We start from the raw sequence: 24878 nt of genomic DNA on the forward strand, positions 1-24878 counted from the left end.
TTTTAAAAGAGCTTTTATGAAAATAGCTATGTGTTACAGAGAATGAATTAAAAATAATGTGACATAAATATTGCATGGGAAAAATACACAGGAGTATAATTATATAAACTCAACAGAAAGAAAAGTATCTTAATATTGACGTTTTTCTTAAGTTCTTAAGAAGCTAAGAAACACTAATAAGTGGCTCATCTGTTCTCTCTATTAGAAACAAATCTTGCCAAGCTTCAGATCTTAAGCTGTAAGAAAATCAAGGTCGTCTTCTACCAGAAGGTAGGAAGCGCAGCATGGACGTGGGTTCAGGCCTCTCCAGAGAAGAGACCTTCTTCTGTTATCTAATCACTAATATAAAGCTGCGTTTGTTACACTGCTCCTATGCAGGCTAGCTTTAAACTTTAGATGCTCTAATAGCTGGTGTTTGCCTAACCCTGATCTAGTTTTGTGGCCAGTTCTAGCTGTGAACCTCAAGATTTTATTTTTTTAGCAGCTTTTCATCCCTGACCATTTTTTTTGATTCTTAGCCTTAAGGCCCCAAAGGGCCAATTCAGACCTTCCCACAGAGGTTCTTATTTTGCTTTTGTGGTTGACTTTTCTGATTATGCTGGATTTGGGCATCAGAATACCTCAGTAGAACTAAGCCTCACTTTATATGTAATGGCAAACCTTTGAAATGCTGTCTAAGACTTTATGAGGCTTTTCTCCCCATATTTCTGCACAGACGAAATGTCTAGAGAAATTTCTAACCTACACAAAGTGGTAGGTGAGGACCTGCAGGCAGTGGTCACTAAGAAGCAGCCTGCAAAGCTTGCTTAGATATCTCTGGATGAGTTGGGGTGAACTAGCCAGGTTCTAGTCACGTCTGCTTGTGTGCAAGTCATCCATCAGTCAAACCAGCTGGCCTGCTCCAGACTCAAGTCAGTGTGTCAGCTAATATGAAGGCAATGTGAACAATCAGAGAACTGCATCTGATGAGCTTTAAAACCTGTAGGCTCCTATCCTTCCTTTTCCCAAATCCTGTCCAATGTTGGACAGAAAAATTTAGAGGACTGTTCGTGAGTATGGAGCTTAAGTGCTCCATTTGCCACTGCTTTAATTGCAATGGGATCACCTTGCTTTAAATTACAGATTTCTTCTTTAAAGTTATTTTTGCTTTGTGACTAGAACAATAAAGTTCATTGATTTTATTTCGGTTCTATCAAGACTGTGAGAAGATCTCTTCATTAATGATTTTTACCTGAAAGTACTTAAATGACATTTTTGTTAATGGCTTTCAGAGACTTTTTTAATTATTCCCCATTATATTATAGAACGAGCAAATGAGTAATTATTTAATATAATTTTGATGAAACTATAATAGAGCTAATAATACATTTAGCAATATTTTTGCCATTTAATCTATTATATTTGCTCTTATTCTCAAAAATTTCAAATGAAAAACAAATTCCTGGCCTGTTTTCAGTGAAATTTTAAAATAAAATGCACTCCTACACAAATTACATAGCATCTGCTGTCACTTAATTAAATGTAATTATACAATATTCAGAATTCACAATGTAAGGTACTGGTATCCAGAAAGATACTGGCCATATTGTTTAGTATTGGACACCTGGGCTGAAACATTATGGAAGATTTTTATTTTCCTCAGTATTTGTCTGCACTGCAGATGGCAGCCTTATGTAGACCTACTGGAAGCCAACTAGCTTTGGCATCGGAGAGCTAAGGAACTTCCTGGTGGAGAAATGAAGGCCATATGAAACACCAAGTTGCCATGGTTAGATGCTCCTGGTAGTTGCACTTTATAAAGTTATCTTGAATATTTCTGTGGTTTAGACGCACTTTTTGATATTTGCGAAATGTTTTGACAGGAGACAGGATAACGTACAAAATGGGCCATTGATTTTCCTGGCTATTGCAGTCCACTATTCCTGAACTACCTAACTACTTCTGGAGCAATATGGGAGTACTGCGGATGCTCACTTCCCCCCCACTGCAGGTGCAGATTAATAAAGGCAGAACATAGCTCTTCTACACAGTATTTTTGTAGGACAACATTCTCCCTTTGCTGCTAACCGGGAGTCCGGAAGCAAACGGATACCAAATTACCTGATGAGATACATGAGTTGAATGGCAAGTGTTGCAAGCCCTTGGTCAGTGAGCTCTCTCGTGTTATAAGCATGGACTGCATGGAGGCACACGTTGGCATACCCTTCTGCAGAGCATTCTCTGAGCTACCCAGTTGGAACATTATCTGTCGTGGCAAAGAGCTCCAGCCATAGCTCCCGCTGTCCTTCATTCTTCCTGTATGGATTTGATTAGAAGGCAGATAGTCTGCAAATACTTTTAGAGGTGTACAGTATGAAAGAGGGATGCCAAGAAGGAATTGGAGTGTCAAAAGTACCAGAGAGAACTGATTAGCAGCCCTCTAGCCCCCCCTAGAGCGAGTCCAGCAAATGGCCAGCAAGATGATGAGCTAGATGGAGCACGTGACGTATAAGGAGAGACTGACTGACCTGTTTTTTTTCATCCTGAAGAGAAACGGATGATCTAATTGTTGTTTTCAAATACCTCTGTAAACACCCGGGAAAACAGAGCCAGACTCAATGCACATGCACAACAAAAGGACAAGAAGTAGCAGAAACAAGTTGCAGTGAGGGAAATTCTGATGAGTTGCAAGGTGAAAAGCTCTTCACTATGAGGGTGAGCCAGCACAGGCACAAATAGCCCAGGGAGGTGTGGAATCTCTGTTTTTGAAGATAGTCAGAGTTAACTGTTGAAGGCCCTAAGCAGCCTAATGTAACTTCAAAGGACCTTGTTTTAAGTAGGGAAGTTGGAGCAGATGACCTCCAGAAGTTCCATTTTGATTTAAATTATTCTATTATTCTAAAAAAATTCAGTCACTAACCTGTTGTCTAGAGTAGCAGTGAGATCCCTACCACGAGGCTCTGAAGGAAACCTGTAAAGCTGGAGAGGTATTTCAAAAACTTGAGATACTTGGAGGGGGGAAGGGGGAAGCTTGCTGAGGAAAAATCATGTACAGAGAGCACAAGACTCAAAAGAACAGTGAACCTTGTTAAAGCTGCTATCTAGTTCTGACAATAGCAGCTCTGACATCCTACTGACTAATTAATACTGTATTTAGCCTTTATGAGGCAGTGACACTGGATATAAAGCAGGAGGGGACCAGCTCTTAAGGCTCTGGTGAATCTCAAGTTTCATAGGGGGCTGAAAGCATTCGGCACTTTCAAGGAAAGGTGACAAAGCAGAAGAAGGGCCCAGTGAGCCAGTCGGTTGGGGACTCTATTGCACTTTCCTCTCGCTAGCTTTCCCCCTCCCCCGCCTTCTTTCTGTCTTTCTTCATGTTTCCTCTCATTTCCCTTTCTTATTACTTTTATCTCTGATGCTTCACACAGTTGCACGAGCACGTATTTCTTCTAGGGTCTGTGAGAAGAAGAGGAGCAAATACACATTCCCTCTGTTGATTTCAGAGTCTTTCTGTCTACATCCGTCTTCTCTGCTCCCTTTGCTGCTGTGTAGGATGAGAGGAACATCTGATTATGTCCTGTATGCCTAGGTGCTTCTCTAATGTGATTTAACTGAACAAACAAGAATAATCAGAGTACTTCAATTTCTGGTGTAATGCTTTGGCAATAAGGTTTGATGACATTTCTTATAGATATGCCAGACACCATCACTGTCTTTGCATAAAATGTATTTAGAGATAATATTCTTTAAAGACAAAGAGTATTGACAAAGGAAAATGATAAGCAAGTTTCTAAAAGATAGACACTCTTAACTGATTTCTTAGTAATCTTGGCTAGAACGATGGTAAAATTAATTTAACGCTACCTGCTGTCCTGTTTCTTATACAACCCTCATAGAAGAAAGGAGAGAGATGCTAAAGATAAGGGAGTTGAATTTAACAGAAGTCTGGACTCTTAGTGTGTTCTTGGACGAAGCAGAGCAGTTCAGTGAACAATATCAGACTGTTTCCACCAATACAAGTTGGACATGTAATCTACAGGGAAGGTCAGTGTAAATTTTCATTTTCAGATTTAAAATCCACTCTGATTCCTGCTTTTCTAAGGATGGCTAATCCATATTGCCGGGGGCAGTAGCCTTGTGTCATTTTTGTAATTTTGCAGGAAACCATGTAGGAACTGGATGAGAAAAAACATAATACACTGAGAAATATTATTTATTTCTATTATTTAACCAATGGAATACTCATTAGTTAAAAGCAGAGAAATATATTCCCCTTACAACTACAAACACTTCCTACAAAGTATAGAAAACTAATTTTAATCTGCAAGTACCTCAGATACAATATTGGGTGGCAAGAGTACCATTTAAAAAGGCAAGAATACGTTTAATATATTAAAGCAGGTTTCTCTGAAGCAAATTTCAGATGAAAAATCTGATCAGTACAATTAAAAAAAACCTGTCTTTGGCAATCTTATTTGAGGGAAGGGGGAAACACATCACACGTGAATCTCACACAGGCCTTCAACAATCTTCTTTCTGGTGAGCTTCATCATGGAGGAAAGTTGGTTCTCTTACTGTTTTACAAGAGGAACAGACTGCCCCCCCCCCACACCCCTCATTGCTAGAGCATTAGAAAATACTTACTTAAAAAAAATCTAGTTTACTTTGCAGGCATCGTATAGGCCATTAACTGTTACTAGAACAGTAAATTCATAAATGCATGAAAGTACTTTGGAACAATTATATATATATGCTGAGAAACAACTGTGTCATCCTGTCCTTTCATTGAAACCTGTTCATCAGGATGTCTTTGTTTTACGGAAGAAGAGATGTCAAATGTCAACAGCAGGAATCCAAGTATTTCACAGCATATGCTGTATAAAATGGATTCTCTCAACATGGGTAAAGTTCCCAAAGGGGGGAAAATAAACATGAAGAACAGCAGATAAACAAATACAAGAGGAGATTTAAAGAGCCTGGGAAAGAGAATGAGCAACAAGTTTGAATGCTGACAGTGTCTCAGAACCTCAGAATTCAGGGAGATGCTGGGAAAGTTTAGGAATAGCACCATGAAATGAAGATGCCAAATCCACAGCTATGGACTCAGTTTACCGTTTGAACTTTAAGCACAGCAATCTTATTTTACTGACCAGGGAGAGGACATTGCTGCAGGTTTTAACAACACAGTAGCCCTGAGGCAGACAATTTTAGGCAGCTGTTTTTAAGTCACATGACAGGGCACAATGTTACTGAGTTACAGCCGAGAGCACAAGTGACCAGCAGATGCAGCTTTAATCTTTTAACCCATATCCGTATTAGCTGGAACAAGATGTCTCCATTTGCACATGGGTGCTTTAAGCACATTAGTAGGTACATGTCTATTTCTTTTAGCACTTACGTATTTCTCAAAAAGTAGATCATCGTTTGAAATCTGCCCTTTAATCTGTTTATTGGATTAATTACACCAAAGATGTGTCTGAGAAGGATACTTGTTTGGGGAATTTAGTTCCTTTCTCCCATTTTGAATGTATTAATGCAATTTATGATTTATTTCATATCTTTATGAAATACATCTTGCAGAAAAAAATTACAGAAGAACCCCAAAGAATTTTGGAAGGATTTTAGACGACTAAAGAAAAAGAAGCATCTGGAATGGTGGTCAATTTGAAAACCCAAGAAGTCTCCGCAGACTATGAAATAGAGAAAGACAAAGACGGCATATGTTGGAAACAGTCACTAATGAGCTGCACTCAGCCAAAAGAGCACTTGAAGATATAGCAAGACGAGGGGGGGGGGAAAAAAAGCCAGGTACTTTTTTTCTCTCTATTGCTATTAAAGCAAATCATTAAGGTTTCCTTAGAGACTCTTAAAAAGCTTGTTAAACAGTTTTTGGTTGCTCTAACTAATACAAGTTGCCTCTGCGTTCATATGATGGTAGCTTAAGGAGTTTTTAAGAGACTTCTTCAAGAATCTGAAAGAATGATTTTTGTCACAAAGATAGATACAACATATTGCAGAAGAAAAATACCGTTTGTAAGAAAGGAATCACAAGAACCGTATTGTTCCTTTAAGGGGCAGTTAGGACTTGGTTTTTCCATTTTAAAAAAATGAACAAAGATCAGCTTTAGAGGTTTAATTAAAAGCAGTCTTGATGTCAGTATGCTTTTACCCTAAAAATCATTCTAGTACGGTCTTTACACTTCCATACCGTTACTCTTGTTAGCACGTTGCTGTGAAAGTAACCATATTGTGGTTTACTGCAGCTTGCTGACTTCACAGAAGCTGTTGTGAAGATTATGTGCCTTCATGTAAATACATCGGTTGCACGAGATGTAATCATGAGGTAAGTAGAGTAGCTCCTGAAATTAAAGAATGAATCAGAACTTCCAGATAACTTTCAAACAGTGGTTTTTTTTGTTTTTTTTTTTTAAGTATCAAAACAACTTGAATTTCAGGAAATATATTCAATGCAATCCGAAGTGGTATGATACAGTCATTTGTTTCAAGTAATTGGAATATGAGACTGGATTGGAAGTCTGACTCTGCTCTTGCTTGCAATATACGTGAATTGCTCTCCTTCCCTTTACCTTTATATTCATTTATATCAAGACTGTAGATGTTCAAAATATGTGGAATTTTGGAAGTTTTAAGCTAAAGACAAACAGATTCTTTTCTTAAGGAACCGACAATCTAAAGAGATGAAAACAGATCAAAGATTCAGGAGATAGATATAGCCTGTGATTAGAATGCGTCTATAAAATAAGTTTGTTTATCTTAAACAACTGTCTCCTCTCTTTGCTTTTCTGCCCTAGTTCAGTCTTATGATTTTTCTGTACCAACACCCAGTTGTTTGTTGTGTAACTTCTTTTTAACATTCATCTTCCTCGCAGTGTACAAGGGAATTAAAAATATCTTGTAAGAAAGACCAGGAAAGTAAATCTATAGAAAAAATACAACAGAAAAAAGGTGTAGTTATGGACCAGCTCAGAGGATGTGTTCTGCGGGAGAAAAGACAGGGGACTCGAGACCCAGGAAGTGAAGTGACTGTGGCACCTTTTTTCTAAACCTTTTCTTCTGTCTGACTGTCCAGGTCTAATTTTGGAAGATACCTCAGACTGCAGATACCACTGACAGTGATGCTCCAGGTCAGTTTCTCATCAGGGTCTACGAGCTTTCTTTAAAATTGTCAAGGAGTCAGTGAGGATGGTTCCTACTGCTGTTGAATCTGAACAGTTTACAGAGAAGGAAAAAAACAAAACAAAACAAAAAAACCCCCATGTATTCCAGAAGAACGGCTGCCAGGGTAGAAAAATCTCTTAAAATCTCATAAAATGTTCAACTTCATCCTGTATGGTCTCATTGTTTAAAGTTGGTCAGGAATATGAGTAAGCCCTAAAGAGAGAAATTAACATCAGGAACTCGGGACTCTCATTATGTTCCATTAACCTTTTGACACTATCCTTCACTGACCGGTTGTCTCGCAGAAATCTTGTTATCCTGCTGCACTTCCATATTTTAGATAGACTTTGATCCACTATCAATTCTGTGATGTCTGGCTCAAACATTTGGACCAAATTAGGCGTTTCTGATACTGACAGTAGAATCTGGCCTTTTGACCCATCATCTCAAGAATATATGCCTTTAATATCTGCAGTGGGGGATAGCAGAAATCATTGTATAGGGAGTATTTGTTAGTTCTTCTTGTGTTATTTTTTGTGATTGGATTGTTTTGATCCTGGGCAGTAGGAGCAAGTGAATGTCAAACTTAGATAAAAGAACATACACTTGTAAGCTTTCATTCATATAACGGAGGAAGAATTACATGTATTTTTATCATGCTTTAAATTTAATGAATGGATAGCCTTTGGACTTCTAGCACTTCCTGGTAGAGTCTAGCCTAGTAATCCAATTTAATGTAATGCAATCATTAATAATTGTGTTCTTCCCATGTGTGACAAATTTAAATATACTTAATTCAAAGCATATTATAAATTCAGAATATTTATTTTCCTTAATCCATTTGAAGTATGAAGTGTGAGAAGGTTGGTTGTTTACTTGATAGCACTTCTAGAATTGCAATGCTAATCTCATCTAGATGTAGATTCAGAGACTTATTTCGAAGTACACTCCTTTTACTTACTTGCTTATTGCATTTGCTCCACTAATTGAGTTCCCCTTTCATTGCCGTCCTTCCTTTGGGAGGCTGGATGATAAAAAAGGAAACAGTATTTGGAACAAAACCCTCCTTCGCTTTCCTATTTATCTGAGCACTTTCATGAGTCCCATTCCACTGTATCTGAACGGTAGGTAGAAGACAAAGAAATTATCACAGGTGACCAATTGCCAATCCGAAAACTCTGACAAACATCCAGGTGGATGTCTTTTGTTATTACAGAAATATATATAGAACTATATATAGAAGCAAGTGTAAAATACATATCTCTATGCGTGTGTGTATACATATATGTATATACATGTGCAGACAGACAGACAGACACACACACACGCACAGGTATGTTTAATTTTATGCCTTATGCAGCCTTGTTTTTAAGTTGGTACATCTTCAGATATGGTTGCATAATGATGATTGTAAGAGATGTAAATTTATTTCAGGTATTCAGGAGCAATATTGTCTTTCCCATCATAGGTAATACAGTTTTCAGTATCTTTCTATCGCCTCCTCATTGCCCTTCATTACACTTCTGGGAACATAACCTGTTGGGTGAGAAGCAGCCAGTTAATTGTAAACATACCAACTGCAAACATACCAAAGAAATTTTTTACTGCAAAAAAAAAAAGAAAAAACAGGAAGTATTAGACTATTGGCAAGTTCTCACTTATTGCAGCTTATTCACAGCTATTATCTGCTTATCCTCCAGAAATGCATTTATATTAAGGAACAAACCTTAGGCTTTGTTTCAGAGAAATCTAGGAACTATATGGAATAATTTAGGATCACTTAGAGGAGGCAAGCAAATGCCTACAGAGTAGCAAGTCATTTAGACAAACAAAGCTGTATCTAGTTTAAGTATCTCATATGCTAGATCAAGGAAAGTATTTACAGCGTGCCTTTCCAGTTAAGATTGTATAAATTGTCCAAGTAGAAGCATACCCAATCCACTTTTCATAGTATAGAAAATTGGAAAGCACTAAAATCACGTCGAAGCCAAAAAGCATGAAAGTTGGTATCCAGAGAGAATTAGGCCTAACATAGATAGGAAAATATATGCGTTTTTTCTTTCCAAAAATGCAACTCAGGAAAGAGTGGGCCAATTTAGTCTTACTGCCTGGTAAATCATGGTAAAACACTTATTTTCCCAAAGCTAAGAGTTGTGGCTTCTATGGGAAAATATTTTGCTGTCTTTTGCCTGCAAGCTTCTATTGTTTTGCACATCTTAGTAGTATATCTTAGCTCTTGGCATTATGTTTAATCAAGGCAGTTTCACTAATGAGAGTAAAGTTTGGCCTAACAGAGCTCCATGCTTGAGGGACTTGCCCTGTGCCACGTGTAGACCTAGGCATGTGAGCGCAGCCAAAGGCGGGAAGGCTGGCATTGCTGTGACTGTTCCCAGTAGCCCTTCAGCTGCCCAAGGTGGCTTTAGTTTTCCAGCAGCCTCCAAATCAATAACTCTTATGGTGATATGAAACCTTATTTGTCTCCGTGGGCTAAACTAACTGGCTTTAGGACGTTCAGGTGCTGGGAACCCAAGTATGCCATTCGTGCTTGCTCTATTTTGGTTATTTTTGGCACAGAATGCTAGTAAAGCATAGCCAGTGAAGTCTTGGGATGGTTCTGGATTTTGAATGTTAATTTTCTTGCAGCTTAATCCCATACAGAAATAGAGATTCTGGGCCCATTGATTTTAATGGCAAATCTTCCACTGACTTCAGCAAGAACAGAATTTCTCTCAGAGGCCATATCTTTCCACCAGAGACAATTTCGCACAGCGAAGAATTTGGAGACAGGGCATAAAAATATCTAGAGAGGAGGTTCCTTTCCCAGAAAAAAAAACAGAGAAATAGTTTAGAAAATGATTTTCTAATTCTAATACAGAAAATGTAATAGACCATTTTATGCTCCTGTCCTTAGGCTATGCCTTATACCACGATCAATATAAAAGAAAATGATATTTTCTTGATTACTCATTGAAGCAGAAAATGAGTTCTGTTACCTGCAAATTTAGAAGTTCCCTGGGTAATTGGGTAGCCTTTGTACATCTTCAATTTTTGATGTTATTGGGTAGTTTATGGTATTTACTAAGATGTTTTAGCCTAATCATTTTTTTTGACAGGATAAAATATCACTATTACAGCAGGAACATTTTCCTGGCAGAAGAAACCATTTAACAAATTAGATTCTGAAGAAATTTGCTGGTCAGTGATACACAGACTATACAATGCATGTGCAAGAAATAGTTTAAATATCAACCAGAAACTAACTATGTAAATTACACAAAAGCATCCTTAATTGTGCTGGCTTTCTCTTTCTTCTAAAACTGCAAAAGGCATGGGCAGAAATAATTTGAATGCCTCAAATACATTGTATAGAAATCTGTCTGCTTGAGAATTACAGGCTCCTCTTTCAGTGCAGAACACACAAAAAAAATTTAGTTTAACATTTGGAGGAGAGCGGATTAACCAGCTGTATTCAGTCAGTTCCTCCTAGTACTTCTGCAAGAGTCATCAGCCTTGAAGGGAAAGGAACAAAGATGGGCTCCTGTCTTTCTAAGCAGTCATAGGAAAGGTCTGCTGCCTTGGCCTGCTGGGACCTGCTTTAGACAAGCCTTAGAGGGGATTCTTGTTTGGATTTGTGACTAGTGCATTACCGAGCAACAGCAGCAATTCAGCAAGCACCACATGAAGATCTCCTGGTTCTTGCACCTGCTGAAGTTTCAATAGTGAGCACAATGGCAAAACAAGAGCTGGAATAAAGTACTCCTGTATTTGCATTTCTGAGACTGGCTAAATGACATGATCTTCTGATAGATAAAGTTCAGAGCAGAAATCAGCAGGATAAAGATACAACAGGACACAGGCTACTTTTATTTCTAGATGTTATTTTTGGTTGCAGGAGATGGGTGTCCGTCACCCAGTGAGACGCATGCAGATGGCTGCAGCTGCTCTTCTATAATAATGGCATATGTACTGCACCGGAGACTGTAAGCGAGAGCAATAGTCTCCCTCTATAAATCTGCCTCAGTTGCCCAAAGCACCGTCACGGTTAAAACTTTATCCTATATCTAGTAAGTCTGTTTAGATATTCTGAGTATATGCACTTCCAAAAAATAAAGGATATATAGCTCTTTGAAATTTAACTTCCCAAAAACTAATGAGCACTTGAAAATATTGGTCCTAGTTCAGCTTCATTATATGGTGTCCCTCCCAGGCCTCTGAGAGACATGATGAGGAACTGAGGTGAAAGATCATGAACTGCAGATCCTTGCTTGCCTTTTGCTTCTCTCCAGGAAGTTAAAGTTCTTCTTCTGCCCTCACCTTACATGGACCACCCTAGTGAGAACTGGTAAAAGCTATGTTTGTGCTTGATCTTGGGCTCCTCTCTAGTGGGATTGTGATTGCATAGCGTTTTCTTTGTCATTGGAGTAAGGAAGTGTGGTAGGTTGTGTGGAAGCCCAAGAGTATCTTTAATATCAAATAAGCTGGAGCTATATACTTAATTCTAAATATGTTTGAGCAATTAATGGTTGTAAGGCTTCTTAAAGTATTCAGGGCCCATTAGATTGAACTGTTGCTAGAATCAATTTAAATTAATTCATGAATGTAATTGGAGTTACATTCATGGAATGAATTTGAGGATGCTCCAGGTAGGAAAAGGGGGACACAAGAGGAGGAAAGACAGGTTTGTTCTCTGGTTCATGCACTGAACCACAAAGAATGCAAGCTGGTGAATATCGCTATGATATTTCTCTTCCTAATCCCTTTTTGATATTTTTCTCTGTTCTTCAGGCAGTGGACCTTGGCATTGCCTTCTTGGCTATTTCTTCATTAGCTCTAGGTCGGTTGCATTTTTATATCTTATTTCTTCTGATTATATCTTCTTGTATGCACAATTCTGGCCCTTTTTCTCTAAATCTCTCAAAAGGAATAAACTAGGCAGGTGTTTGCCTGTTACAAAGGTTTCATCTGCATGTAATACTTGAATAGAGTCATTTTATGTCTTAAATTTGTTCAGGCGAGGGCATCTATTGATAGGTCTGTTCTATTCCTTCATAATTCCTACTATTGCTATTACTATATATATCTCTTCATAACGCTGCCCATGCAGAAATTGACAGAATGGAAAATGAACTGGTGGAATATCTCTAATGAATTTTTTTGAGGTATTCGAGATAAAATAGCTTTAAGAGACGAGTAGGGCTGCTGCTTGCGCTCAACTAAAGCCACTGTTGCTTGTGTCCAACCCCCTCTTTATTACATTGAGAACTTGTGCAGCAGAAGTAAATGACTGCTGTCTCTGCTGATTTCAGTGTTCAAAATCCTGTGGATTTTGTGACTATCTTCTCCTGTCTTTCCTCCTGCCTCCTGGTTTTCATGTGAGGATCTCTCAGAGCTCTGTCCTTCATTTTGTAGGTGAGGAAAATGACAGAAAGAGATTAAGGTTAAAATGTCAAAGTCTGTATCAATTTTGGGTGCTGATTTTATATGTCCAGGCCCTGATCCTTTCAAGTGCACTCCGCATTATTGGACTTTGAGATGGAAGCTGCCCTTTGAAAACTAACCATTGTTACTTCTTGCTTTTCACATCCGTCAAGGTTGGGTAAAAATCTCCTTGAAGCTGATGGGTGTACTAGTTGCTTTCCATTCTGGCTGAACAATCATATGCCCCTTTGTTTAACAATAATTGAAACATGGGAAGCCACTTCTAAGACCACTCTGAATGCAAGTACAAGCTGGGAGGTTTTGATCTGCTTGTGGGTGTGTGCGTTTAAAAGTAAGCAAGGAAAGAGCCAACTAAAAAGAGAAATGCTTCTAACATGAGCTTGAGAGAAAAGCAAAAATTGCTTGGAGCTTTTTGTGCAGAATATTTCAGGAAGAGTAAAAAGAACTATTCTGTTTGATTGCTACTCTGATCAGAGAAACAGTTTTATATGTATTCTGCAAGTAAACAGTATGATTCAGTCAAAGAGAAATGACTGAAGGCCCCAGGTAGGATAAAAGCATTTGCTTAAAACAGGGGTTGACTATAAACTCTTACAATAAAATTGTTTAATGAGCACTTAGGTTGAAAACATCATGCACCTTCATGGCAGTTACGGAGTCCCAGAACTGCGCTCACCAGGACAGTCTTCACTTGGGTGCTGTGTACCTTCTGCATTTAACTTCCTAATGCTATACTGAGCCACATACTTTTCCTGTCCCTGAAGTGAGCTCCAGGATTGAATTCAGGAGGAGTACTGAAAGAGACTGCTGGCTGGACTGGTTGGCCTCAGGCCTTATTGAATCAACATGCTAAGCGGCATAGGAAACAGGCAGCTTCAGGGAAAAAAAAAAAAGATAAAATAGTTAAGGCAAATGACTCTGTATTTTGGATTTTATTCTTCCAGAACTAGTATGTAGTACTGGGTGAGCTCTTTAAAGCAGAGTCGTCCAGTTGCTTATCTGCTGCTAATCTCTTTCCCCATTGCTATCCCCTACCTCTAGTAGGGACTCTTAAGTCCAATCCCTCTAGCTTTGAGGCAGCAGATAGGGCACAGTTTAACAGAGTAAGTGTGAAGCCACAGCCAGTCACCTAGATGACTGTCCTTGTTGATAGTCTTGGCTGGATAGCCAGACCCTCTTTGGGCATTATAGGTCTTTTTTTCTTGAAGCAACAATTCAAGCAAATTGCGCTCTGCTATTTGCCTTTTCCCCATTACCTTTTCTTTAGCAAGGTAATAGGTGAAAAGCGTTATGTTCTGGACCAGTACCTTGGCAACTATCTTCTCTGAACCTCTATTACATTTAAAGCCTGCTTGTATTTAAGACGGTGCTTAAGTTCCTAGTGATTCTGGATTAAGAGCAGACCTGTTTAGTCTTTGGACAAGCATCCTTCAAGAGCTGTCTTGGAAAATCTGGAGCTGCTTTCCTGGGACAATGCAGGAATCCTGGGAAGCATGTCCCTAATGTAAGGGGTTAACCTCTTCCCAAGCATTCAGTTTTCACTTCATAGCACCCAAACTTTAAAGCTTCCCAGTAAAACAGCAGTATACATTTCATTTAAGTTTTCTTCCTACTCTCATTCCAAGACCCAAAATTTTCCTCAAAAAAAATTTTGAGGAAAATTAGATGTAAAGCAGCTTCCTTAAGTTGCAAGCTTCAACCCAAACAACTGAGATTTGGCAAACTTCATAAGCAGGCCTTCCTGTCGGTTGTTACAAGGAGTGTTGATGTAATCACCACTCTAGAGTTATCCTTGAACCTTTTTCTTGATAATTGTGCACTAATACAATTGAAAGAGGAAAGAGATCTTTTTTTCTTTCCTCTACAGCAGCTGCTCATGTCTAAGAGTAGTTGTCAGCAAGCCATTTTCTTCAGATAATCTTGAGGATTTACAAGGATCAGTTTCATTCTCACTCCTACTTGGAATAGGAGTGCATTGTTGTCTGTAGGACTTACCTAGAACTATACAGCCATTCTTGTATTATTAATAAAAAGTGAAGAGAAAGTCTATGTCTGTAAGACCGTTCTTCTGGTGAACTTCACTTGGATCATTATCCTTTCTGGTATTTGATACTGTGTTGTAAACCTTGCCAAATTCTGCTAGTTTGGGTAGGTTTTCTGCACTAAGGGGATTGATAGCCTATGCACATGTCAAAAAATGAATTCTTGATTTCAGAGACTCCAGGATATTTGGCTAAGGTCACTACAAGGTGAGACAGCCATAGGCTCTTGACTGCGAGTGCAGGAGGCCAGATCAAGGGTTTGTTCAGCACTGCTGAGCACAGAACAGTATTGACTGTCTTGCATTTCTTAGTGGCACCCTCCTGTCTTTTACAAGAGCACGGCATCCTATCTATTCCACTGCAAGGTAGAGAAAAGGTAAGCCACATTGTGCTGCTGCATGTGACTGAAGCTGCTAGGAGGCCTTTCTTTCTCTTTGCATGTCCCTCATTAAAGAAGGAGAAGGGAAGTATTATTTTACTGTTTGTTTCTGTTGTTGAAGGGCCAAGCCTGCAGCTGATTCAGACTTAAAGGAAAATACAACAAACCTCAAGCTGGAGGAGCAGGGCGGGTTGGGGCGTGTGGGTCCTGTAAGACTGAATTTTGGAATAATTTTAGTCCCAGCTTATTCAGAAAGCATCTCTGTAGTGGTTATTATCACCACCATAGCTAAGCCATCAACTCAAAGGGAGTGCAGAGGGCACAGCCTCCTCACACTTTTTCACATGGGCTGATTGCCTTTCAGGGTGCTCCGTTCTGCCTGTTTGATGGGTTGGGTTAGAAGCCCTGCTGGAGGAAGCCTTGCTAGAGGAAGAAGCAGTCATGGCTTGTACCTGCTCTTAGATCCATCAAAGTGCAGCCCTGCGTGAGCTGCTGTTGCTTCACAATTCCACTGAAAATGGTGTTTTCATTTTTATTATTGCATTTATTGTGGAGACCTGTTTCAGGTTAGAATTCTTCTTTTCTTAGGGTTTGCTTGAGAACCTGATGGGTTTTTTTGTTTGTTTGCTTTTTTTTTTTTTTTTTAAATTCTTCACTATGTGAATTTTAATCTGGATCAGTTCTGTGGGCTATGGGGAGAGGGAGGAAGACTGGCACTTCTGCTGGGAGCATGGATGTAGATTTTGGATCCACCAGCTAGGAGGGTAAGGAAAGGACATTGAGGAGTAGGAAAAAGCAGACTGAAACTGAAATGAGGAGAGTACAAGGGTGTGCTGTGGGAAAACAAGCCATCAGCACAGAGAGACAAGAGGGAAACTTCAAACTCTGGAAAATATCCTGATCTTGTTTTTGTGAGACCCTGTGCTGGCTCCAGCTGCCTGTCATCCTGCTCTCTTGCTGGATCTTGGTTGTACCCAACCTCATCCAGTAGCTGCTGCTGTTGAAGACTGTTTTCAAAGGGAAATGTGAACCAAAACTTGCTGCAAAATGAAGTCTGATGCTGAGAACAGTGAATTAGAAAGATATTGAGGAAGAGTCACTTTTTTGTGATCTGCTTCCTGGCAGTAACATAGATGAAAGCTCCTGGTTTTTCAAACTAAAATTTTGTGGGTGGTTTGTGGTGGTTTTGTTTCTTTTTAAACAGACTCCTTAAAGGGCAAGTTGTTTTTAAGTGTCTACATTGATCAAAGAATAAACCTCCGTTGCTTCAATTGTTGTAAATACTTTAGCCACTTCAGGTGGCTTTGTAACTCTCTTCTCTTATTCTCCCACTGGCAGAAGCTTCTGCATCTTGAACTTTGCTTTTCTAGTTAGATTCAGTTGCCTGCTGAGGAAAGAAAGTATATTTCAGTTTGCTTGAGTATATTAGTTATATAGTAAAAGAGACACTAAATTGAGGACAGCAGCTCTTGATGTCTGTTGAAATGCTGTTGAACAGCAGTGGGTGTGACCAGTTACATTTCACTCCCATACCAAAGCCACTTCATTAATGATTACTTTAAGTTAGTAGCCCCTCTTTACCTTGCCTAACTATTCTTTCCGCTCCCGTTGCCTACTTCCTCATGAAAATCGTAGCAAAAAGGAAGCAATAATAATCTGTAAGCCTAGGTTGAGGTGTATGACATCAGTCATGTCATTCAAAGCAGTTATTGTTTATAATAGCATGTTTCACAGCCACATTTGATACCACCTTCCCAGTACATATAAGATAGCTTAACTTTCTCTGTAGGTTCTTTGTGGCTGTATGCAAAGTAGCCTTCTCCAGGACTCCTACACCGTAAGTACTGTCTTTTCTTCTAAACTTGTCTAATAAATTAAATGTAACTATCTTAAATGAAGAGGAATTGATACTACCATCCCCGAACGAGAGCTTGGCTGGTTTAACTATAGGGTAGATGGGAAATGACTCCATAGCCTTTAGCCCTGCAAAGCATGGGGAGGAATTGCTTTGGGGAGAAAGTAACAGGTTGGGGCCTGGAGGTCATAGGAGGCAGGTGAAAAGGAGAGGGAAATGGACAGCAAGAAGCAAAATTCCCCACCTTCCTTACCAACATGCTTGTGTGTAGGAAGAAAGAGCTCATGCTATATAGAAAGGACTTTGTTGCTGATATCTCAAGCAACAAAGAGAATGGAAAGAGAATGACTGGAGAAACAAGGTATTTTCTTGCTTTTGGGGAAGTGAGGTCACCTCCTTCATAATATCAGTATGTAGGCTAAGATCCTAGAAGAAAATTAACATTTATTTATTATAACTTAATTGCTACTTCAGGCCATATGAGTCCTAACAGACGTGTTCTCCTATAGCAGTATATTCAAGACCCAGGCCTCCAAGGGAAGATATAGGAATATGTTGCAAGACCCTGAGCAATGCCTGGGGGCCTACAGCTGGAAAGACCTAAATGAGGGCTGAAGGGAGTTTCAGCTGAGGCAGTAGAGGAAATGCTTTGGACCCAGCAGACAAATCTATTGAGTAATACCGTATACTGTATGTGTGATACTGAGACTTCTTGGTTTTTTTCATGTATGATTTTTATAAAATTTGCAGGCCCATGTTGAGAGTCTGGCTCTAAAAATAAATCCAAGTTTCCTACTTTTAAAATCCAAGTTGAATTCAAAACCACCTGAGTTGAACCTGTATTGCATGGGGTAAAATGGAGAAGGAGAATTCTCTGCATATGCAGAAGACTTTTGCATAGACTTAAGAAACACAGGTTCCGTGGGCTCAGCCAATGACTTGCAGCCTTTGACCTCTGCTTGTCTGCTGCCAAGACACTAATCAACTGATTGAAAAGAAAATATCACAGCAATCTTAAATCCTAATGTATGTTGCAATAATGTAACATTTACCACTTTAGTGGGTTTTTTTGTTTGTTGTAGGATGAACCTACTAGAAAATATTTTGTTAAATTCCAGCCCGCTCATTAACAGACCTGGATAAAAACTGAAAAACAGAAGCTTCCTGGAGCCCAAGGAAGAAAGAGTGTTAACTCCATAGGTTATTTGGTGCAATGGCAGAGCTGTTTATGACTTCAGATGAGCTTCTGAAGATTGGACCTGCATAAAGATTTAGAACCTGCATAAAGATTTAGAACCTGCATCCAGCATCGTGGTAGGGAGCTGTGCGGAGATGTCCCTGCTCAGCTTTAAGCTAGGAGTCTTGAGGAGAGGGTCTAGTACTGTGGCTGAAAGCTTTAGCATACTCCAAGGTGCTGCTGTGAACCAGGTGGCTGTGTTGAAAACTGGTGTTTCAAGGAAGCTTTTCTGTGTGGATTGGAAAAGAGCCTGTCTGGGTGATACTGATTTCTTTCATTTGTTTTAGTAATAGTTAGGGAATAAAGTGCATTAAATAGGGTGCCGGGATGGAAGCGCACACAGCAAGGTGTAAAGAGGGATTCACCCACTCACTGGACATTCATGGGTGATGAGGAATATTGTAGCCTTTTATCTTTACCCAAGATAATACAGGGATGGGTGGTTTCCTTCGAATTCTTGTAGACATAATTATATTTATTTCTGCAAATTTAGTATGACACACTTCTCTTCCTTAAACTTTAGTTCGTTTTATGAGTAGGTGAGATACTGCAACAAAATTGTGGAACTTCTTTTTACAGTTACCTACTGGTGTCTTTAAGGAGAGTGCCACAGCAATATAATAATAGGCATGCAAGAACATCTAAGCACTGATGAAAGTTGTCCAAAAAAAAATTGCTTCTGTAGTTCTGTATTGGTGTTTTTTCTTTGCTCCTCCTTCAGTGTTATCCTTTTATTCTAACGTCTTTGAAACCTGTGAGAGGTAGTGAAGAGGTTCTTTGTTAGGTGAATCCTCAAGTCAAACACTCTTTAAATTGCTTATATTGCTTAAATTTGCTGGAAGGCCAGGTTGTGATTATGAGACCTGGGGTGCTAAAGGTACTGTGAATGCTAAGGAGAGTTTACAGACAGCGGCAGGTTGAACTGGGATGGTGAATCCTCCAATGGACCCAGGAGCTGCCCAGCCTTGAATGATCTTGGGTGATGCTGATGAAGGTAACTCCTGTCTGAGGCAATACACAATTTATCCAGTGATGGGCCTGGGATTTCAAGCAGGTCAGTTTACCCATTTTATTCGCTACAACACCTTTGTCTTAGGGAATTGCTTTTTGGATGTATTGACATTAATGAATTTGCCTTCATGCACTTGTATACACAGGGAAGCATACCATCCTGAGCTACATCTTATCTGAATTTATTTTTGCCTTGTGTATTCTCAAGGCTCCTCATAGCTGCTCCGCATAACTGGTACACAGGTGCTGCTCCAGTTACAAACTGCTGTAGTTCAGAGTCTAATCATCCCTTTCTAGGCATGGAAACTGCTGTCTTGACCACTTCTCCCCATCCCCTCCCCCAACCCTGCCAGGAAAATACATTAATTAAAGACCTTCTCTTTTTTGTATTGTTTTAGGAAACATTAGTATACATTATTTATATAAAAGAGAGAGAAGGAAACCCAACTTATTTTTCTTTATCTCTTGCCTAATGCCAATGTGTTTCTAGTTGTTTATCTAGTGTGTTTTTATTCCATCTGGTTCTCTAGCACATGAAATATCCTTACTAAAAACTTAATTTGCCTTGATGGAAGGTGTTCGCTTACATTACCTGGAACAGCTGTGGCTCGCAACTGAGGGAAGCTCTGAATGGAGCAGAGGGGTACAATTCACAGGTAACTATTTAATGCTGTTCCTAATACTTAGTTTGTATGCATAGTCCTTGTTCTCCTTTCCCCTCTTAGCCCTGTGTTTTATAGACACTTCTGCAGGGGTGCACCTGTGTTGTGATAATCTTTGTCAAGACTGACTGCCAGGCAGGACGTGTACATTAGCTCTTAGATGTGCCTCTGGTAACACATTTTGAAGTTATTGAAGGCAGTCAAACACAGAATATTTTCTTGTGCAGAAACCTGATGTGCTATAATACGGCTGATGACAAGGATTGCTGTAGCTTCTGGGTGTACTGCCCAAACCAAAGAGCAAGTGTCTGTACCACTAGTTGACTTCCCTTGGACTTCATGGGGAGAAGACAGCCTTAAGGATCTTTTGACCCCACTGATGTCCTCACAAGTCTAACTTTTGCTGATGGCTGGCTGTCTGAACCCCATAGGTGCTTAGGGTAGCATCCCCTCTGTGCTCTCTGGTTTTGAGGGTTTTTGCCATCCATCTGGGGAAAATAAAGGGCCTGTTAAGGATAGAATTTCTGTTGCTGTCCTGTGAAAGGGGCTAAAGAGCGGTCCCTAAAAAACAGAGGGGAAGCTGCAGGCAAGGGCAGGTATCGAGAGTAAAGGGGCTTCGCGGGATCAGGGGCTGGTAGAGGTGGTTTGGGGGCTGTGCTTGGGCCTGGATGAATCAGGCCTGAAGGGAAAGCAGCCCAGTCACAGGTCTGACTCCGTACAAGAACTAATCATGAAAAAGTGCTGGCAGTTGGGATTTCAATCCCCTGTAGCTTTGCAAAAGGCGTTATCTGCCAGAATGAAGGGAATTGCTGGGAGCAGATTAAAAGCAGCTGCATTTAGATCTGCAAAATAGTAATGAGAAGAGATGGGGAGGCTCAAGGAAAAGAACATAGAAACAAGAAAAAAGGGCAGATTTGATGCTGAGGAAAAACTGCATTAGCATGAGATGGGCTGAGTGGATAGTAATACTGCCTTGGCTTGGTCCTGGCTGTGCTTGCAGGGAAGCTGTTGATCGCAAAGGTGGCAGGACTGTTTCAGCTGCATGGGTTGACAACAGTCTGATTTCCTAACTTGGACAAGAGATTCCATTTAACTTGGTAAAATAAAGATATTGTCTTAAATGGCTTCTAGTTAATGTGCTTTGTTTAAAAAAGCATATAGTTGTATTCTTCTAAAAACAAACAAACAAACAAACACACACATACACACACACCCCCTAGGACCTGTGTTTATGTATTTGGTCTTTTAAAACAATATAGAAGCAGTTATTTATTTATTTATTTTTATTAATTATGTTGCCTGGAATGCCTAAAATAAGCACACTGCAAGTTCAGAGCATTTGCTAGTTCTATTTGAGGTTTTCCTCTTGAGAAGATTTTAAAAGTTTGATTTAGCTTTTTAAAAACTGTTTGTTTGCATCCAGGCTTGCTGATTAGTTAATCATTCATATTTCTGTACTACATATGAGAATACTTGGCTTATAAGATGGTTCAATCATGTAAGAGCTTTAACTGCAGTGAACGACAAATTCAGAAGCTTGTTATGTCAGAAAGGAGGAGGAGGAACTTCTGTTTAGGTCTTGCCTTCACAGGGAGAGGAAACACTGATAGTATCTATGTAATCTTGCACTGATGAGCTGGCATCACATTGCTTTAAAAAGATTGATATTTCAGATCTGATGACTAAGTGGTGGTGGGCACAGCTGCTTTAGAATCTGAGATAAAGGAAAGAAGGAAAACAAATCCAGAATTGCTATGTGAAAACCTTGCTGACATGTAATGCTGTCAGAGCACTTTAAAGAGCAGAAACCCTATTCAGTGTCAATCAGGTACGTGCTATATTGAATGAAGTATTTATTATTTTAAATGTTGCCAAAGCTCTGCAATTGATAGCCACTAGATTTATGAATAAAAACCTCTCTAAATGAAATGGGTTAGTTAAAATATCAAGAGATTTGTTTAATTCCAGTACACATTTGTTCTTAAAGTCTAACAGTTTGTTCAGATAAAATGGTCTTTCAACAGGTTTGTGTTCTAAAAATTCTTTAGGATTCAAGCAAATTGTAGAAGTTTGCTATATTTTAAGATTTGGATTTAAGAAGCTAATTAGAAAGAGACTGTTGCACTAAAACCAGATGGAGTATTTTGAACATACATTCTAGAGGTTATTTTTTTTTTCCTTACAGTTTTTCAGAAACTACACAAATAAATATGTTAATGAAAGGCAGAAGCCACTTCTTAGCATTACAGTATTTTTAGGGTCTGATTCAAAGCACGTTGGAGTTCTTGGAAGTTTCTTCATTAGCTTGAATGGACTTTGGATCAGGCTCTTCAAGTTCCTGGTCTCATACTGATAAATATCTGTTTTTGTTCTTACAGCTGCTGTGTCTACTTTAGTAGCTTTCCCATTCTATTCTCTTAAAGAGAAATTCAGTTTTGAAACAATCCTCCTTGATTAAACAAGAAGATACAAACTTGTTTCTTAAGGTTGCTTTTGAAAATGCTAAAAGGTATATTTAATAGGAACTAAAGATGAGACAGCATGTGTGTACATCTCCATCATATCCATCAGGACCTCTGTCTGAAAGCTAGCAAAATTTGTTTGGTTTTTTTTTTTTTTTTGGTCTAGCAACGACAGGTATGATCTGGTCTTTCTATCTTGGACATTTTAAAAGGGAAGTTTTATTAGGGAAAATAAATTCCAATTTGGAGGGAGTAAGGGGATGAGCAAATTATGCAATTTAGACCTTGGAATGGCTGACAAATGTGCTATTTCCTTTTGGGAAAAGATTCAGCTTTATCATAGAGGGAATGAAGAACTATTACCTTTTTATATGCAGTAGAAGTTTTGATATGGTTATGAGTAGCAAGAGAAATGCCTTTTGAACATAGAGTCATGTAGCATTTGATTCTGACATGCTGAGTGTTGCCAGCAGTATGTTTCCTCATCCGTATCCTTGAAATTCCTTTCTCATCTGTTGCCCCCCAAGGGGGAGGGGGGGAACCGAAAGATAGAAGTATGGTGTCATTTACTGAACAAATACAATTTCTGATTTCTAATATGAAGTTTTAGAACTTTTATTTGCTTGTTCAGGACTTGATCAAAATTCCTGTAAATGTTTTGAGATAAATTGTGAGCAAAGTTTAAACATAGATTTAGCCCCCTGTCTCTCCTCCTCCTTTCTTAGTTTTTCTGTTTCTTTTAAAATAAAATGCAGCTTACGTTTCTTAGACACAGTGACTACAACACAACGTTAGAGGAAGACAGCCCTAGTGTCCCCATTCTCAGACTGGTAACAGTGTGTGTGACTGAACAGTTCCTTGTACTTTCAAAGGAGAAAGAAAAATAAAACTCTTAGACCTGAAGGGTTGGAATAAATCTTATGCTTCTTTACATGCACAGTTGATCTGTGAAATGCTCTGAATTTCAAGAACTAGTTAACTTACTTGAACTTCAAGAATTACTGGAGAAAGTAGAATCACAAGAATAATTTTATATCCTGGTGAATTTGGTTCTTGGTGACCTGATATACTTAAAATGTCACAGGAAGAAAATATCCACAGTTTTAGAGAGAGAGTCTAAAAATGTTGCAATTGCAGAATTGCCTTCAATGAATGTCGGCCACTGTGAGCGTCTGTGAATGATGATATTCTTCTAAAAAATGGATAAAAAATTATTAATTAAAACCACTCTAAAGTCATGTTGTTATATAGTCTCTTCAAATAAACTTAGTGTAGTTTTATTTCTGGTTATTAAGTATCGATTTCTCAAGAAAGTACAAATGGAAAAGTGCTTACAGTGAAAAGGGATGATTCCAGGGGGCTGAATAGGTATTATAATCCCTGTATTATTGTGCTGTTCTTCAGTTATCTGCAACAGGCTTTTGCTAGCAGCAGGAAATACTCACATGGAGTTTGCTGGCCCATTCCTCCAGGGACAAGAAATAGGAAGCTCAGAGAACAGAAGTTCCAGAATAACTCCTCAGATTTCATGTTAATAAGACCAGGAGGCCATTCAAATTTTGTAGCTTCGTTTCTTGATTAATATATTGGACAAACTTCCACCTGTGTGAATCGCCAACAAAATTCTTACTGACTCAGAGTCAGGATTTTACCCAGAGTGCAGTAAAAGGCTTTTTTTTATGTCCAGTTTAGTTATGAGACAAATCTGAAGCAGCTTCTCTCTTTTCCTTGAGGTTAAAATATATCCAATACCTTTTGTTACCTATGAATAATGTTAAAATATATCTGATTTGGGATTCCATATGGCATTATAACAATGTTTCATTGCTTGCAGAGTCACAAATAAGCAATACCTTGATTTCTGTTATTGCAGAGAGTGAGTGAGTGAGTGAGTGATGATGAGGGAAAAAATAATGCAAAATTGCTAAGTTCTCAGACAGGCACAACTAAAATGAAATGCTCATTGAAATGTTTGTAAATAAATCAGGATCACTACTGAAGACAGGTGGATAAACTTGTAAGTCTTTTAAGTAAGAAGAATTGTGTATCAAATAACTACATTACAATAGCCTTTTTTAGACGTTATTTTAGAATAAAATTGCAAGGACAAAATTGTTTAGTCTTGACTTTTCTGTTCTTAATGTGAAGATGCATAGCAAAATGAATAGAAGTGAAATAGTATTTTACAGAAATTCTAATAAGGAAACAAAACTGAAATATAGTTAAAACCAAAAATGCAGCTAAGACCTTATTTCATGTTGGATAGAAACAGCTGTTTATTCAAATTTTATGATTAAAAAGGTCGAAGCTTGCTTTGTGCAGTGAGTGGTAAGGCAACCGTATGTCTGAGCTGTGTTGTTTGGTTACGGAGTAGAGCAAGATGCAAACTGGATACACTTAGCTGTAATATTCACACAAATGAAGCAGATTGTCTCCCAAAACACAGTTCAACTCCAGAGCTTTAGAAGCTACCTAAGTGGCTGCGATGGACAAGGCATTCTGCATGTGGCATATTTTGAACAGATGCAGTGGGCTGTCTGGTAAACAATGCCGGCAAATGCTGTTAGTTTAAGAGGCTTTGGGCTCTTTAATAAGACTGCTAGTGAAACAGACCTATTATGGAAATGTGTCTT

The 24878-nt window shown here is 38.9% G+C and overlaps 1 protein-coding gene across 5 annotated transcripts in view; it reads left to right on the forward strand.

Annotated features, from left to right (window-relative positions):
* The window catches only part of ESR2 (estrogen receptor 2), a 91761-nt gene that overhangs the window by 26780 nt on the left and 40103 nt on the right, over positions 1-24878 (forward strand). The window contains exons 9-12 of one of the 5 annotated variants that reach the window (XM_068947329.1): positions 3876-4023; positions 5560-5787; positions 6243-6322; positions 7070-7124. The exons of 1 other annotated variant lie outside the window; for it this stretch is intronic. The gene's annotated coding sequence lies outside the window, so the exon portion shown is untranslated. Of the gene's footprint in view, positions 1-3875; positions 4024-5559; positions 5788-6242; positions 6323-7069; positions 7125-10308; positions 15585-16807; positions 19778-21399; positions 21612-24878 lie in introns of those variants that run through there. 3 more of the 5 variants (XM_068947330.1, XM_068947328.1, XM_068947333.1) reach the window with 3 other exon arrangements.

Source organism: Struthio camelus, chromosome 5 (assembly GCF_040807025.1).
Source record: "Struthio camelus isolate bStrCam1 chromosome 5, bStrCam1.hap1, whole genome shotgun sequence".
Lineage (NCBI taxonomy): Eukaryota > Metazoa > Chordata > Aves > Struthioniformes > Struthionidae > Struthio > Struthio camelus.